General features: G+C 43.3%; 1 protein-coding gene across 11 annotated transcripts in view; it reads right to left on the reverse strand.

Annotated features, from left to right (window-relative positions):
• PHLDB2 (pleckstrin homology like domain family B member 2) overlaps positions 1–9,715 on the reverse strand; it is a 214,653-nt gene extending 204,938 nt beyond the window's left edge. For 4 of the 11 annotated variants that reach the window (XM_027583902.2, XM_027583896.2, XM_027583894.2 and 1 more), the window contains exon 1: positions 9,488–9,715. The gene's annotated coding sequence lies outside the window, so the exon portion shown is untranslated. The remainder of the gene's footprint in view (positions 1–9,487) is intronic. The other 7 variants (XM_027583907.2, XM_027583906.2, XM_027583904.2 and 4 more) reach the window with 2 other exon arrangements.
• Positions 9,716–12,558: the final 2,843 nt, after the last annotated feature.

Raw genomic sequence — 12,558 nt, forward strand, 5'->3', positions numbered from 1 at the left:
CATTCAAAGAGGAAAAATCGTGACCCTCAGATAATCCCTTTAGGGGAACAGCCAAAGACTGAGCATAACTAGACATGGTCAGAGAGTCTGTCTGCAGAATAGGAGAAAAAAATATGTCTGGAGACTGGGCTAAGCACACAGTGTAACCAAATAATGCTTCAGCCATTGCATCCGTTGATCAGTTTGCTCAAATTTCATTGGTTAGTCTTACTTAAGAAATCATGTAAAATAAGATAGTTATGAGATGTAAATTTGGCATGCCACGAGTTACTTGAAGACATATGAAGTTCAATATAATTAACTGACCCTGAGATTCATGTAGACATCTCAGAAGAATGTTTTACATGCCAAAGCTTCTTGTAGTGTGCCTTTTCTAAAAATGATCAAAATGCGTTGCAGCAATTTTAGAGAAGGGCTATGCTATCAATAGAAGTCTTTTAAGCCCATGTTTTGGACAAACATTTGCTAATTAATTCCAGAAATTAAACAAGTACCTAGATTTTGTGTAAGCTACATCCAGGAATAGTTTAAAGATTTTTCTTTCTGCAAAACTGATCTGATGTCTTTCTCATATTAAAATTCTTTCCATGCATTGCACACACACACACAACTTGCAAATTATTTTAGGTTTACTGCAATTACATCAAAACACTTGGTGCCGGGGCGCCTGGGTGGCTCAGATGGTTAAGCGTCTGCCTTCAGCTCAGGTCATGATCCCAGGGTCCTGGGATCGAGCCCCACATCGGGTTCCTGGCTCAGCGGGGAAACTGCTTCTCCCTCTGTCTCTCCCCTGCTCATTCTCTTTCTCTCTCTCTCTCTCTGTCTCAAATGAATAAATAAAATCTTAAAAAAAAAACACTTGGTGCCCCCAAATGCCTGAAGATTTATAGCATGAAAATCTCATCTCCTCTGTTGAAAATGCTGCCTCTTTGCCTTTCAGACTAGTGGGCAGTAAAAATATGGGATTATTAGGAAGAGTCTCTTCATTTTCTGGAAAGTCTCTATTGGATAAGCCCCTCCTTGCCTTCACTGTCTGGCAGAGTGATGGGCACAGATAGAATACTTATGGACTCTGACTTCCTTCACTGTGTGCTGAGTGAGGAATAAGGGTAGATGTATGAATGGCCAAACGGCTTTTGGAAAGTAGGAAAACAGGGCTTTATATTGCTCCTGAAACACTTTTTCTCCTACTAGAAGACTGACAGGGCTGGAGAATCCAGTCCAATATTGGGAATTCAGTTCAGTTCAAGAAGTGACAGTGTGTTCACGGACTCTATAGAAGGAGCTGTGACAGGACTAACTGGTGCTTGGTCACTTGGTTATCAGCATTAGAGAATGTATGAGATTGTACCATGGGAGTACACTGAGGTCTGTTTTTGAGCTACATTTGACATTGATAATGTTTCTTGGAATCATGGGCCATTTTCGTTCTCTGCCCTCATTAAGGGTTGGTATACTGTTGAATCATAAGCTTATTTTCTTCCTAACCTGCCTTAACTGTACGTATTTGGTGGGCAACCCAATGGTGAATTTTGGTGGTTGGTTGCTTGCTTTGTGGCTTCTGAAAAGTGAGCCTAGCCAGTATGATTTGGACTGACTGTGGACAGTATCAACTATGCATTACTGTGTTACCCATCCCTTTCCCCAAGAGACTACCTGAGAAGAAGCCAATTAGATATTGGAAATAGAGTTAAAATGGAGAAGTATGAAAACTCAGTGACATACAAATGGAGAAATGTGAAAAGTCACTTGAGGAACCTGCCAGGAAATCAGTCTATTCTTACGGAATTCATGATGTTCCCCATCACTCCAAAAATTACCAGAGATCCCTGGGTGATAGTAACTAATATTGTCTTTCCCTCTCTCATCTTTAAAAAGGGACCAAAAAAAAAAAAAAATGGATAGCAAAGTGATGCAACCTGTGAATGCTGCCAAGACATGAGACCATTGTTGCTTCATTTCTTTCAATGCTTTTCTTGTGGGGCCAGAAGTTCCTAGCCATGACTTGTGAATATGGTTCTGCAGGGCCTCAGAGCTCCCTGGGCATGGGTCCGAAGTGATAAGTAGACCCGCGTGGGCCGTGATGCTACACACTTTCTTACTAGCACTTCCAGTCCTGCCTTGGGTGCTTGGTGGGATTAGCAGTTTCCTTTGAATGGCACTGCCCTGGGCTGCTTTCTCATTGTCACAGTGAGCAAGCATTATACTTTCCTTTTTTGTGGGAGAAGTAGAGCAGAGAGGAGTGAAATAACCCCAGAGGTGAAAAATAAAAATTATCCACGTTGGAATGGAACATCATAATTCTGTCAGTCATCCTGATGACCATTCATTTCTGCAGAATATAAAAGGGAAACCAGAGTCCCTCCCAAGAAAACTGTCTTTTGAATTCAAGCCCTCAGGGAAGATCTTTGATGCATCGTTCTTCTTCCTTGTTGTGCCTTCTCTTCATTACAAATAGCCTTTCATGAAGCTTACAAGAAGGGACATGAGCACCAGCACCCAGTGAGCAACCACCTAGGTGAGTAACCCTGGTCAGGGTAGCTGGGAGGCAGCTCAGGGAGGGGCAGGAGGACACGAATGGTCTCAGGATCCAAAGCAAACTTGCAGCTCTTCCAGAGCCCTTGACCATTGTTTTGTGAACTTAAGAGGAGGTGCAGATCTGTCCCTCACTCTTCCGCCTTTTGCTTATAATGTCACCAACACATACAGTTCCATCTGACACACTGCCAGGTTTCTATAACCTTGGGCAAGTCACGTCACCTTTAAGGGCTTTTGTTTATTTATAAAGGGAGGATAATAGTCCTGACTGCCAGCTTGCTGGAGCTCCCATTAGTGATACACAGGGGTGGCAAAGCTGAGCGTCACTGCCAGGGTTGGCGCTGGACAGAACTCAGAAGCGGTTGCTTCCATTTTCCAGCGGCGTGGGCTCCTTCTCTAGAAAAGATCGATGCCCACCTTCTCCAATCTTATAACAGCCTCGGACTTTCATTCTTGAGATCTTTTTAGCAGTTTCTTATTCCCACAGTTCATTTACCTAAGAGATAGCGAAAGTGGCTCAAGAGAGATAACAACCATTTGTGTATTTTCTTTTTAAAAGAACTATTGATCTTCTCTAGTTTTTCATAAAAGACAGAATATTAAAACTAGAGGAGACCATAAAAATATCATACACACCCATCCCCTCGCCTCCATTGTTTAAAAAAGCAATTGAGACCAAGAGAGCTGAAGTGATTTGCTCCGTGTTGCATAGCCAGCATGCAGCAATAGCACAATTGGACCAAACCAGTCTTCACTCTGTTGGGCCATTCTGTTACTGGACCGCCAGAGAGCAAGTAATTTTCAAAGCACCATGCCCACCACACCACAGGTTAATACTTCTCCTTCTTTTCTTTAGTCATCCCTGGCAATGACAAAGTCTTTTTTTTTTTTATCACTTTCTCTACTAAATTTACAGTCAACTACTAATTTATTATCATCAGTGAATATTTATTGAGAACTTATAATCTTCAGAGTACTGTACAAAATATTGTTGTTTTTTTTTTAGAGTGAGAAAACACGCGTGTGTGCACTTGTGCAAAGGCAGGAGCAAGGGGAAGATCAGAGGGAGAGGGAGAGAGAGAACCTTAAGAAGGCTCCACGTCCAGCACGGAGCCCAACGCAGGGCTCAATCTCAGGACCCTGAGATCATGACTTGAGCTGGAATCAAGCGTCGGATGCTTAACCGACTGAGTCACCCAGGCGCCCCCAGAGTATTGTACAAATAATTAAAAGTATGTGCGCACACATACACAGACACAGACCCAAACAAGGGACTCTAAGGAAGCTGTGGTTTGGCTCACTAGATAAATTAAAAACCTTCAAGATTATTTAATCTTCTTTGAAAAACTGTGTCTAACATGTTTCTCGGAAAAAATAAGTGACAACAGCAGAACTGAGGATGACCCCATCAATGAATGTTTGTGGTTATTCACAGTGAAGATGCAGAGAGTAAAGAATCAAAACTGAGTCACCACCAAGAAGTTTAAAAGTTGGCACCAACCCACAGAGCAAGATAATGGTGGAGTCAGGACCAGGGTGCCTCTGTCGGGCTATGTTTTATGTTTTATTGGTGGGACTCTAAGTTACCAACACAACTATATTCTATAATAATACCTCTTGCCAAGGGCTTTTCCATCTTGCAAAGAGAAACCAGACGAAATGAATTTTGGTAGAGAACAGTCAGATATTGGGAGGTTTAGCCATTGGTTCTTGCCTATATTCAGGATTCCTACTCAGGAAATAAAGCTCAGTTTTGTGGAATACATATATTTGAACTTGAAGGTATATTTTTTGAGGATGGAGGTACTGGTTTTCTTCAGGTCATAGAGAACCTACCATCTGCTCCTTCACTGCAACATCTTTGCTTGGCCTCTGGGTTTTCTTTTTTTGCAACCTGCTCACTTACTAACCACAAGTTTTCAGCTGGGTGCACTGTGACATCTAATGAGATTACAACAAGGCAGGCCCATGGCCAGCCATCACTACACAGAAAGACACAAGAGCCCCAGCTAAACACATCATATAAGGCTTATCTTAAGATATGAATCCTCGAAAATATCAGCTCAGCGATGACAAAAAAAAATTCTGCCTAGTTAGAGTTCTCTGCAGGAAGTATTTTTGATATTGTTTTGGCTTTAGGAAAAGAAAAACAACTAAACTTCGTGGGGGTTACCTAAGTGCACAGTGAAACTGCAGATTCAAACGGTTTGAATCCTGTCCTCCAAATACAGAAGTCTTATGTGAAAACAATCTCATTTTCATTTTGCTTTCTGGGAAACCCTCCAAGGCACGGTGCATTGCCAGCTCTTTGTGACCTTCAGTTCCCTAACTGCTCCCAAGGGAAACTTGACCTTGGAACTGTCGAGAGGAGGGGAACAAGTTGGTGTGGGGCAAGGCAGAAGTTTCATTCTCTTCGCTCACTGCCCAAAGTGGATGGGTCCTCCTGCACCAAGACCCTTAGAGCCTCTGAGGGCACGGAGATGGGGCCAAAAAATGCAATGAAAATACACATTAACCCCAAAGCAAGGACGCATATAACAAGACTGTCACATGGGATGGAGACTTAGCTGGCCAGCCAAGAGAAGTTCCTAGTGAAGCATTAGGAATAAAAACATTTGGTCCCCACAGATGCACAACTGATGAAGGGCTCCCTGCCTCCTCAGAACATCTTAGGACTGAAATGAAATTCACAGGGCACAAGAATGCCTGTTGTAACTTTAGCTGGCTTCTAGAAGTATTGGGACACCACTCATGACAGATACCCAATCTGTAGGAAGAGTTCCTTAGGTTTTCTTGCTTGACCACAAGACACCATCTGGTCAGAGAGTTAACCAAGACAGGAACAGGTCTATATCAAGAGACCCCCTACTTACATATGGTATATACCATCCCATAGGCCTGCAACCAGTGGTTTCTGACCTTTTGCATAGCAAGAATTCCTTTGATCTCTTAACTTTGCTTATGGGCACATGGGTTGAATTGGCTTTTGCCTTTAGGGCAGATTTTATTAAGTATCCATTAGTATCTTCATTTCCACTACTCAGTGAAAATCTAATTAGAGTAACAACATTACCACACTGACCTGATAGAATCTCAGCCAAAAGCAAAGCAATCAACATTTGAGTTGGTCTCTGTAGCCCGAGAACAGGCTTTCTAGTCAGTTGGCATTTTTAATTTCTGAAAATGGCTTTTATTGTCCCATTCCCACCATCTGTGAGCCCGAAGAATCCAGAAAACTGCTTGTGTATTAGGAAAAAAGAGCAAAGAATTTGGAGTCGCGAGACCTATGGGACTTGTGAGCTGAGTGACATTGAGAAGGGCACTCGCCTTTATTGAGTGTCGGGTTCCTTATGTGAAAGGATGTGTCTGAACATGACACCACCCTTACGGGGCTGTGAGGAAGATGAAAGAAAACCATATGGGGAGTTTTGACGTATTTCCCTTGCTCAGAGAGAGAGATTGGACTGTGGAAATAAAAGGTCCTGGTACAATAAATGAAAAATTTGTCTCTCTGTTACATTAAAGTCAAATAACTCAACAAAACAATGTTTGTTGACCAGAAGAAGAGGACGATTTTCTTTTGCAATTTCAGAAAGGGATCAAAATGCTGACCTGAGGGTGAGGGGTGTGGTGTGTGTGTGTGTGTGTGTGTGTGTGTGTGTGTGTGTGTGTGTGTGTGTTTTCTTGTTACTTTCCTGGAGGAGAGGAAAACTACTCTGATACTGGGTTTTATGCCTGCATAAGATCAAGAAAACCTGGGGGAGGGAGTCATAAATATATATTCTGAGGATCCAAGCTAATAATTTAGAAAGGACTCCATACTCTTTTACACTTGGAATACAAATAACATAGATACCGTTGGGTATTTTTCCCAAAACAGAGTGCTAAAGAACATGGGCTTTGGCCAGACAGACCCCAGTTTAAATTTCACTTCACCTTACCAGCTATCCAATATGTGTGAATTGAGCAAATTGTGTAAGTTTATTATAAGGATTAAATTTTTTAAAAATGTAGATAAAAAAGGCAGTAGTTCATTTCCTGGTTGTCAGAGGCACTGGATAAAGGTGAATTGTTGTTATGAGTCCATGTATTTCAGCTCCAACTTTTTCTCTTTATCCTAATGTTTTAGGTCACAAAAATGATAGCATGTGAGTACAGTTCATGCAGGGTCAGCTGTCTCAGAACATGGCACCTACTCAGTGGACTTGGCAACGCGATCCCTATTTGTAATGCCTTTGCTATCACACACTGAGGTATGTATGAGGTGGGTCAGTATAAAGAAGAAATTCTCTGTTCAAAGATGTTTAGCCAACCACATCTCACGGTGGCATTTCTTTATCTTGATCTTGTAAATGCTCAGGCATTGTGGCTGCTTTGGAATTTCTGCCAGACAGCTAATGGAATTTTTAGGGTGTATCCGAACAAAAGTGAAATGGAGGTTGGTAGGAAAGGAAGACCTTATGCATTTACTGCTTGAATGACACCAACAAGCCATCTGGATTCCAGGCTCACATGGGTCTCTTTGGGTTGCAGTTACCAGGAGCCTTGATATGATAGATTGCTGAAGGTTCCTCCTGCTTTAAGGCTCTTTCTGCCCAAATCCCCGGGATTTAGATGAGTGGATATGAGCTGCGGTGAAGTGAAATTGTAATTAATTTTCTTAGTTCCTGGAGAAGGATTGGAATGGTGTCATAGTTCAAATGTCGTACTTATTAAGTTGGGGCTCATGAATTTGATTCTCTGGAATAGAAAGGGGTGGAGATCTAGCCTGAAAATTCCCTGGGTTTACTTAAGAAATATCCAGGACTGGGAAGACTCCAGGCACCGTCACTACTAGGACTGGGAAGAGTTCGCTTGCTCTCCGCCTGTTCCTCCCCCTTCCTTCCCCTCCAAGAAGGTCCTGTCTCATCAGCGCTGGTGTTCTGGTTATAGTGGTACCCAGCTGGCCTCGGGCATGGCACATCAAAGGGCAGGTGGAGAACCGCTGATTCCAGTAGTCAGCCTTGCTTTCGTCAGTGACCCCCCCCAACGCCCACACACACCACAATTTATGTTCCCACTTGTGCTTAACTCCATGACCACTTGGGAAAAACACTGGATTGGAAATGAGGCAGAATTTGGTAGAATCCGGGCCCAGCCTCTGAGTAAACTCGGGCAAATTAATTAACTTCTGGGTTCTAACTTCCTAACTTGTAAAAGGAATAATATTATCTCGTTTAGTCAATCTCAAGAGTAACTTCCCCCCACCTAATATCCAATATGCCTGAAATGGGAAGAAAAGCTGGATATACTCTCAAGGGCCACCAGGGTTTTGACTTAAGCCGGATGCTATGCAGAAAGGATAGATAAGACCTATCTGTTCCTAAGGCTGCCTAAGGTATTGTGGGTAAATCTGGCCGATGCATTGGAATGTTCTGACACACTCCCCACCCCCCTCTAAGCCTCCCCCTTCACATGCATTATCTATGAACATTCTCTGGAAACCAGCCAGACGCACACTTAACATTTTACAGAGTTAATATCTTCTCAGAAATGTATCAGTTTCTGTAATTCTTCCCCACATTCCTGGGAGTTAGCCACAGACTCACCCAAAATCACACATGGGATTTGTGTCTGCGCTACCCTCCTCAATGGCCTCCATTCCTGCATCGAGTTAACTGCCTGAGCCACATAAAAATTCTGGCCACAAACCACACTAAAGGGGATACACTTCAATTCCATAAATGATTGACAAAATAGTGCCAACATTACCTTGTTGAATAAATGGCCCAATCCCTTCCCTAAAGGGAGTTCAGAAAAATAGGGCTTCTCTATCACCAGGGCTTCTAACAATGATAAGAGCTCCAAGCCATTGCATAGACCTGACAAGTATATAGGATGACAGTATGACAACCTTTCTGGAAGAGTTGGATTCAGACCTAAAGCAGAGTGGACCATGTTTATTAAAAAGGACATATTTCTGGAATGTGTAGACTTGAAGGGGAAAAAGTCCATGTTTTTTGGTGATTACTTAATAATCTTACTCCCCCTAGAGAATCACTTAATAACTTGTTCTCGAGTTTTTTTCTTCCCTATAGACCTCCAGAAGTAGGGGAAGCTTCTTCAAAGCCCCAAGCTCTCATGCGGGAGGTGACATCAGGTATTTAGTTTGTGCCTGAGTCTTGTTCATGTTTATTTGTTGTTGAGCTAGGGAAGGACCCTGTGGCATTTACAACTCTGGGTAGGAGAAAAATGTGTCTGGTCAGAAGAGAATACGGGCTCTTGCCACAGAGATCAGTGCCTTCCACATCGCCTTGTGTCCGTTCTATAGAGACAGTCAGGCATGGGCTCTAGTGGTCTTCTGTCAAAGTTGGGAAACAGCCTTTCATCAGTAAATGATTGACCTGGCTGCCCTGGGTGATAAGCTTAGGTAAATAGGCTTGATTCTGCTCCAGCAATTTCAAGACCTTTAACTCCTTAGGTTCCAGAGCAGAAAAATGCACATGGCTTCCTAGGAGAGCCTATCATTTTGAATTTGACAGTTTTCTGGACAGTGTGTTCCTCAGAATTATAATGCCAACTGTCATGCTATATCTTGGAAGTATCAAGAATTCATGCAAACAAAATTCTGGAACAAAGTTATGTTTGAAGAGCCAGGACTAATGGAAGAACTTCAAGAAATCACACATACGATTTTTATAATGAAAGATAGAAAACTTTCTAAACCTTTGAAATATGTAGAGGAACAATGACGATTTTCAAAGGGGAGCAAGAACGGAAAAAAAATAACAGCCCATTTTGCAGAATATGTTGGTGGACAAATGATTGAATTCTCTCGACACGCGCCCACAACTAACATACATCTCCTTCCGTAGGCCGTCATCAGAGACACCCTGGCTACAAGGCTGGGTAGAGTGCTTAATGTATTGTGATCTTGAGAGAAAGGCCCATGACCAGACAGATTGCCTACCTTGATTGCTGCTTTAGAATCTGGATTCTTCTCTCGAATTCCTTCTTGACTCAGCAGTGGTGGCCCACGACTGTTCCAATCCTTGCTGAAGAGTTTGGGCCGGTGGTAAGAAGCATCAACACAGGCTTTCACTTTTCCTCAAGCACCAAATCAAGGTGTTCCCCTCCATTTGCTTTCCTGCTTTCCCTGGCCCCTGCAGACAGCAGTCACGGGCTGTGACTTGCTCGCAGTCAGGTATGTTGACAGATATGAAGGAGGGAGCCTGCGCTGGTCTCAGCTGCCTGGTCTGGCCAATCATTGTAGACCAGACCAGGCTCTCAGTCCTGTTCAAGCCTGATAGCACCGCGGGGGCAGAAAGCAGATCTGTTAGCTATTGACTATCCAGAAAAGCAGTGACCTTGCAACCAGATCCGTGAAGCAGACTAGTATATATGGGAGGAAAATCTTTTTATTTCACTTCTTTTTCTTGTAGTAATCCCAGAAGGGAATTTGGAGGTCACTTTAGCCAATCTCTCATGTAATAGAATTTCTTCTATTGAATTCCTGTCTGGTGAGAATCATCTGGAAATTTCTTGAACAAATCTGGCTGCCTCTTACTGAATGTGCACTATATACCAGGCGTTTATATATCTCTATATACATCTATAGACACAGACATATAGATGTATATGCATAAATCCTCATAGTAACCTTGAAATTTCCTACTTATTTTATCGGTGAGGGAAGAGAAGCTCAAAGGGGTAATAGTCATGCAATGAGTAGGTGCTTCAATCAGGATTTGAACTCACTGTTCTAAAACTGTACCAATGTCAATGCACTTTCTGTAGTACTCCGTGGTAGGCTGAAGAGCACCCAAAGATGTCCATGTCCAAATCCTTAGAACCTGTGGATGTGTCACCTTACATGGTAAGGGGGATTTCGTAGATGGGATCAAGTTATGAATTTTGAGATGGGAGATTATCCTGGAATATCCAGGTGGGCCCAGTATATCATAGGGGTCCTTGTAAGATGCTAGAATCAAAGGAGACATGGAGACAGAAGTGGAGTCAGAGAGAGATTAAAGATGCTGCTGACTTTGAAGATGCAGGAAGGGGCCACTGGCCAAGGAATAGCTTCTAGAAGCTGAAAGGGCAAGGAAATGAATTTTCCTCTAGAACCTCCAGAAGGAATGCTGCCCTGGGCTGGCCCATTTTAGACCTCTGACTCTAGACTTGAAAGGTAACAAATGTGTGCTGTTGTAAGCCACTAAGCTTGTGGTGACTCATTATAGCAGCTATAGGAAACTAATGCACACTCTCTCAGAAATACTCTGCCTGATGATGAGCTCATGATCTCCGGTAGGAATGTTTTTTACTGAGCCAAGCTCTACCTTCTTGAAATGGCAGCTCATGGGTCCTAGTTCTTCTCTGCATATCAGGCACTCTAGGAGGCAGTTGCAAATGTTGGGGAAGGACGCTGGGTGGAGACTCAGAAACCAGGCTCTAGTCCCAGCTCTGCCTTGGGCCAGTCTTTTCTCTCTGGCTTTCAGTTTTCTTTCCTGTAACATTAGCACCTGGACAAAAGCTCTTTGGTCCTTCCACATCTAAATTTATAAGATTCTAATATCTCAGTCGTCTAACAATTTGAAAATACTTGAAGATATCCCCATCACCCTTTTCTCGGTCTTTTCTAAACTCAACATCCCTAGTTTCTCAGGTGACATTACTTCTAGACCCTTCACCCTCCTAGCTGTCTTTCTCTTGAAAGGCTCCAATTTGTCCACCTCCCTCTGAAATGTGGTGTTCAGACTTGTGCAGGGCACCCAGCCACCCCTCCATGTCTGCCAGTGTGTCTGGTTTCTCCCATCTCCCACTGCCCTCTCATGCTAAAGCCCACCTAACTATCCCTTAGGGTCCTTTGGACTTGCTTAATCTGTTCCTTTTTATCTTCTTTTATCCAACTTTACCTCTTGAAAGACAGCATCCATAATCAACAAATTCATATGATTCTTAGTTTAGTTCATTTTTTTTAAATAGGAAAGACCAAGGCCTATGTCAGCCATCGTTGCTTGCTTAACAACCTTTAAATGATCATTCATTCTCACAGGTACTGAAAGACAGTGGTATGTAAATTTCTTAGGATCATAGTTTCCTCTGAGAATCTGAGGAGAGCTACAGGTCCTCTACTAGAAAGAAGTGCACATACTTCCAAAATTTTTTGTGTGATGTCAGGGCATTCTGGTCCCACTGAGTTAGTCCACTGACCCCTCTGATGTGTGGCAAGTTAGTTCTAGACCCGCAAGGTTGTTGGGGAGGGGAGAAGCTTTTGCAAAAGGCGATCTAATGTCTTCCTCCAGGTCCACTGATGCTTCATGGAGGCCTAGAAATGAGACTGCTGGGCCCAGGTTGAGCAAATGCCCATTAAGGATGGAGGCAGGAAAGTCTTTAGGCCACAAGGCAGAGAAGTTCTCAGGTTAAACAAAGAATAGCTTTCAGTGACCCCTTTTGCAATGAGAGCTCTGCTTCTCAGGGCCTTTCTCCACAGGATAAGTCCCATCCTTTAGACACCAGGCCCCTTAGATTGAAGCCATCTGCTTGCCTCAGGCTTCTCCCAGTTGCATGATGCTACTGGATGGAGGCTGACACCCCTGTGTCCCCCTTCCCCACCCATGCTCTCCAAAAACGCTGCCCAGCTGTGCAAACAGCCCAGTCTGACTAGCACTTTTGTTTAACTGGCACTTGCCCAGGCCATTCTGGGTGAGGTTTGAGGCACATGGGCTTTGGCCACTGTCCCTCCCTTACAACCTTCTACCCTCTCTGAGAATGAAAGGTTTCAAGTCTCAAAAATAATAACACTCCTTCAGTCCCAGTGAGCAGATCTGCAGAGGGATAAACAAAGAAACATACTGCTGATCAAGAAGAATTCCTTTGGGGGAAGGAAAAAAAAAAACACACACACACACACACACACACAACAAAAATCTGGAGCATCCAGGCATCCTAACCTCAGGGATTCACAGAAGAGGACTCACTTCCCAAGTCAAAGAAGCAGGGTTTGCTCTCTGCATTGTGTGAAACCCCAGGCGTGGCCGT

The sequence above is a fragment of the Zalophus californianus genome, chromosome 1 (genome assembly GCF_009762305.2).
Source record: "Zalophus californianus isolate mZalCal1 chromosome 1, mZalCal1.pri.v2, whole genome shotgun sequence".
Lineage (NCBI taxonomy): Eukaryota > Metazoa > Chordata > Mammalia > Carnivora > Otariidae > Zalophus > Zalophus californianus.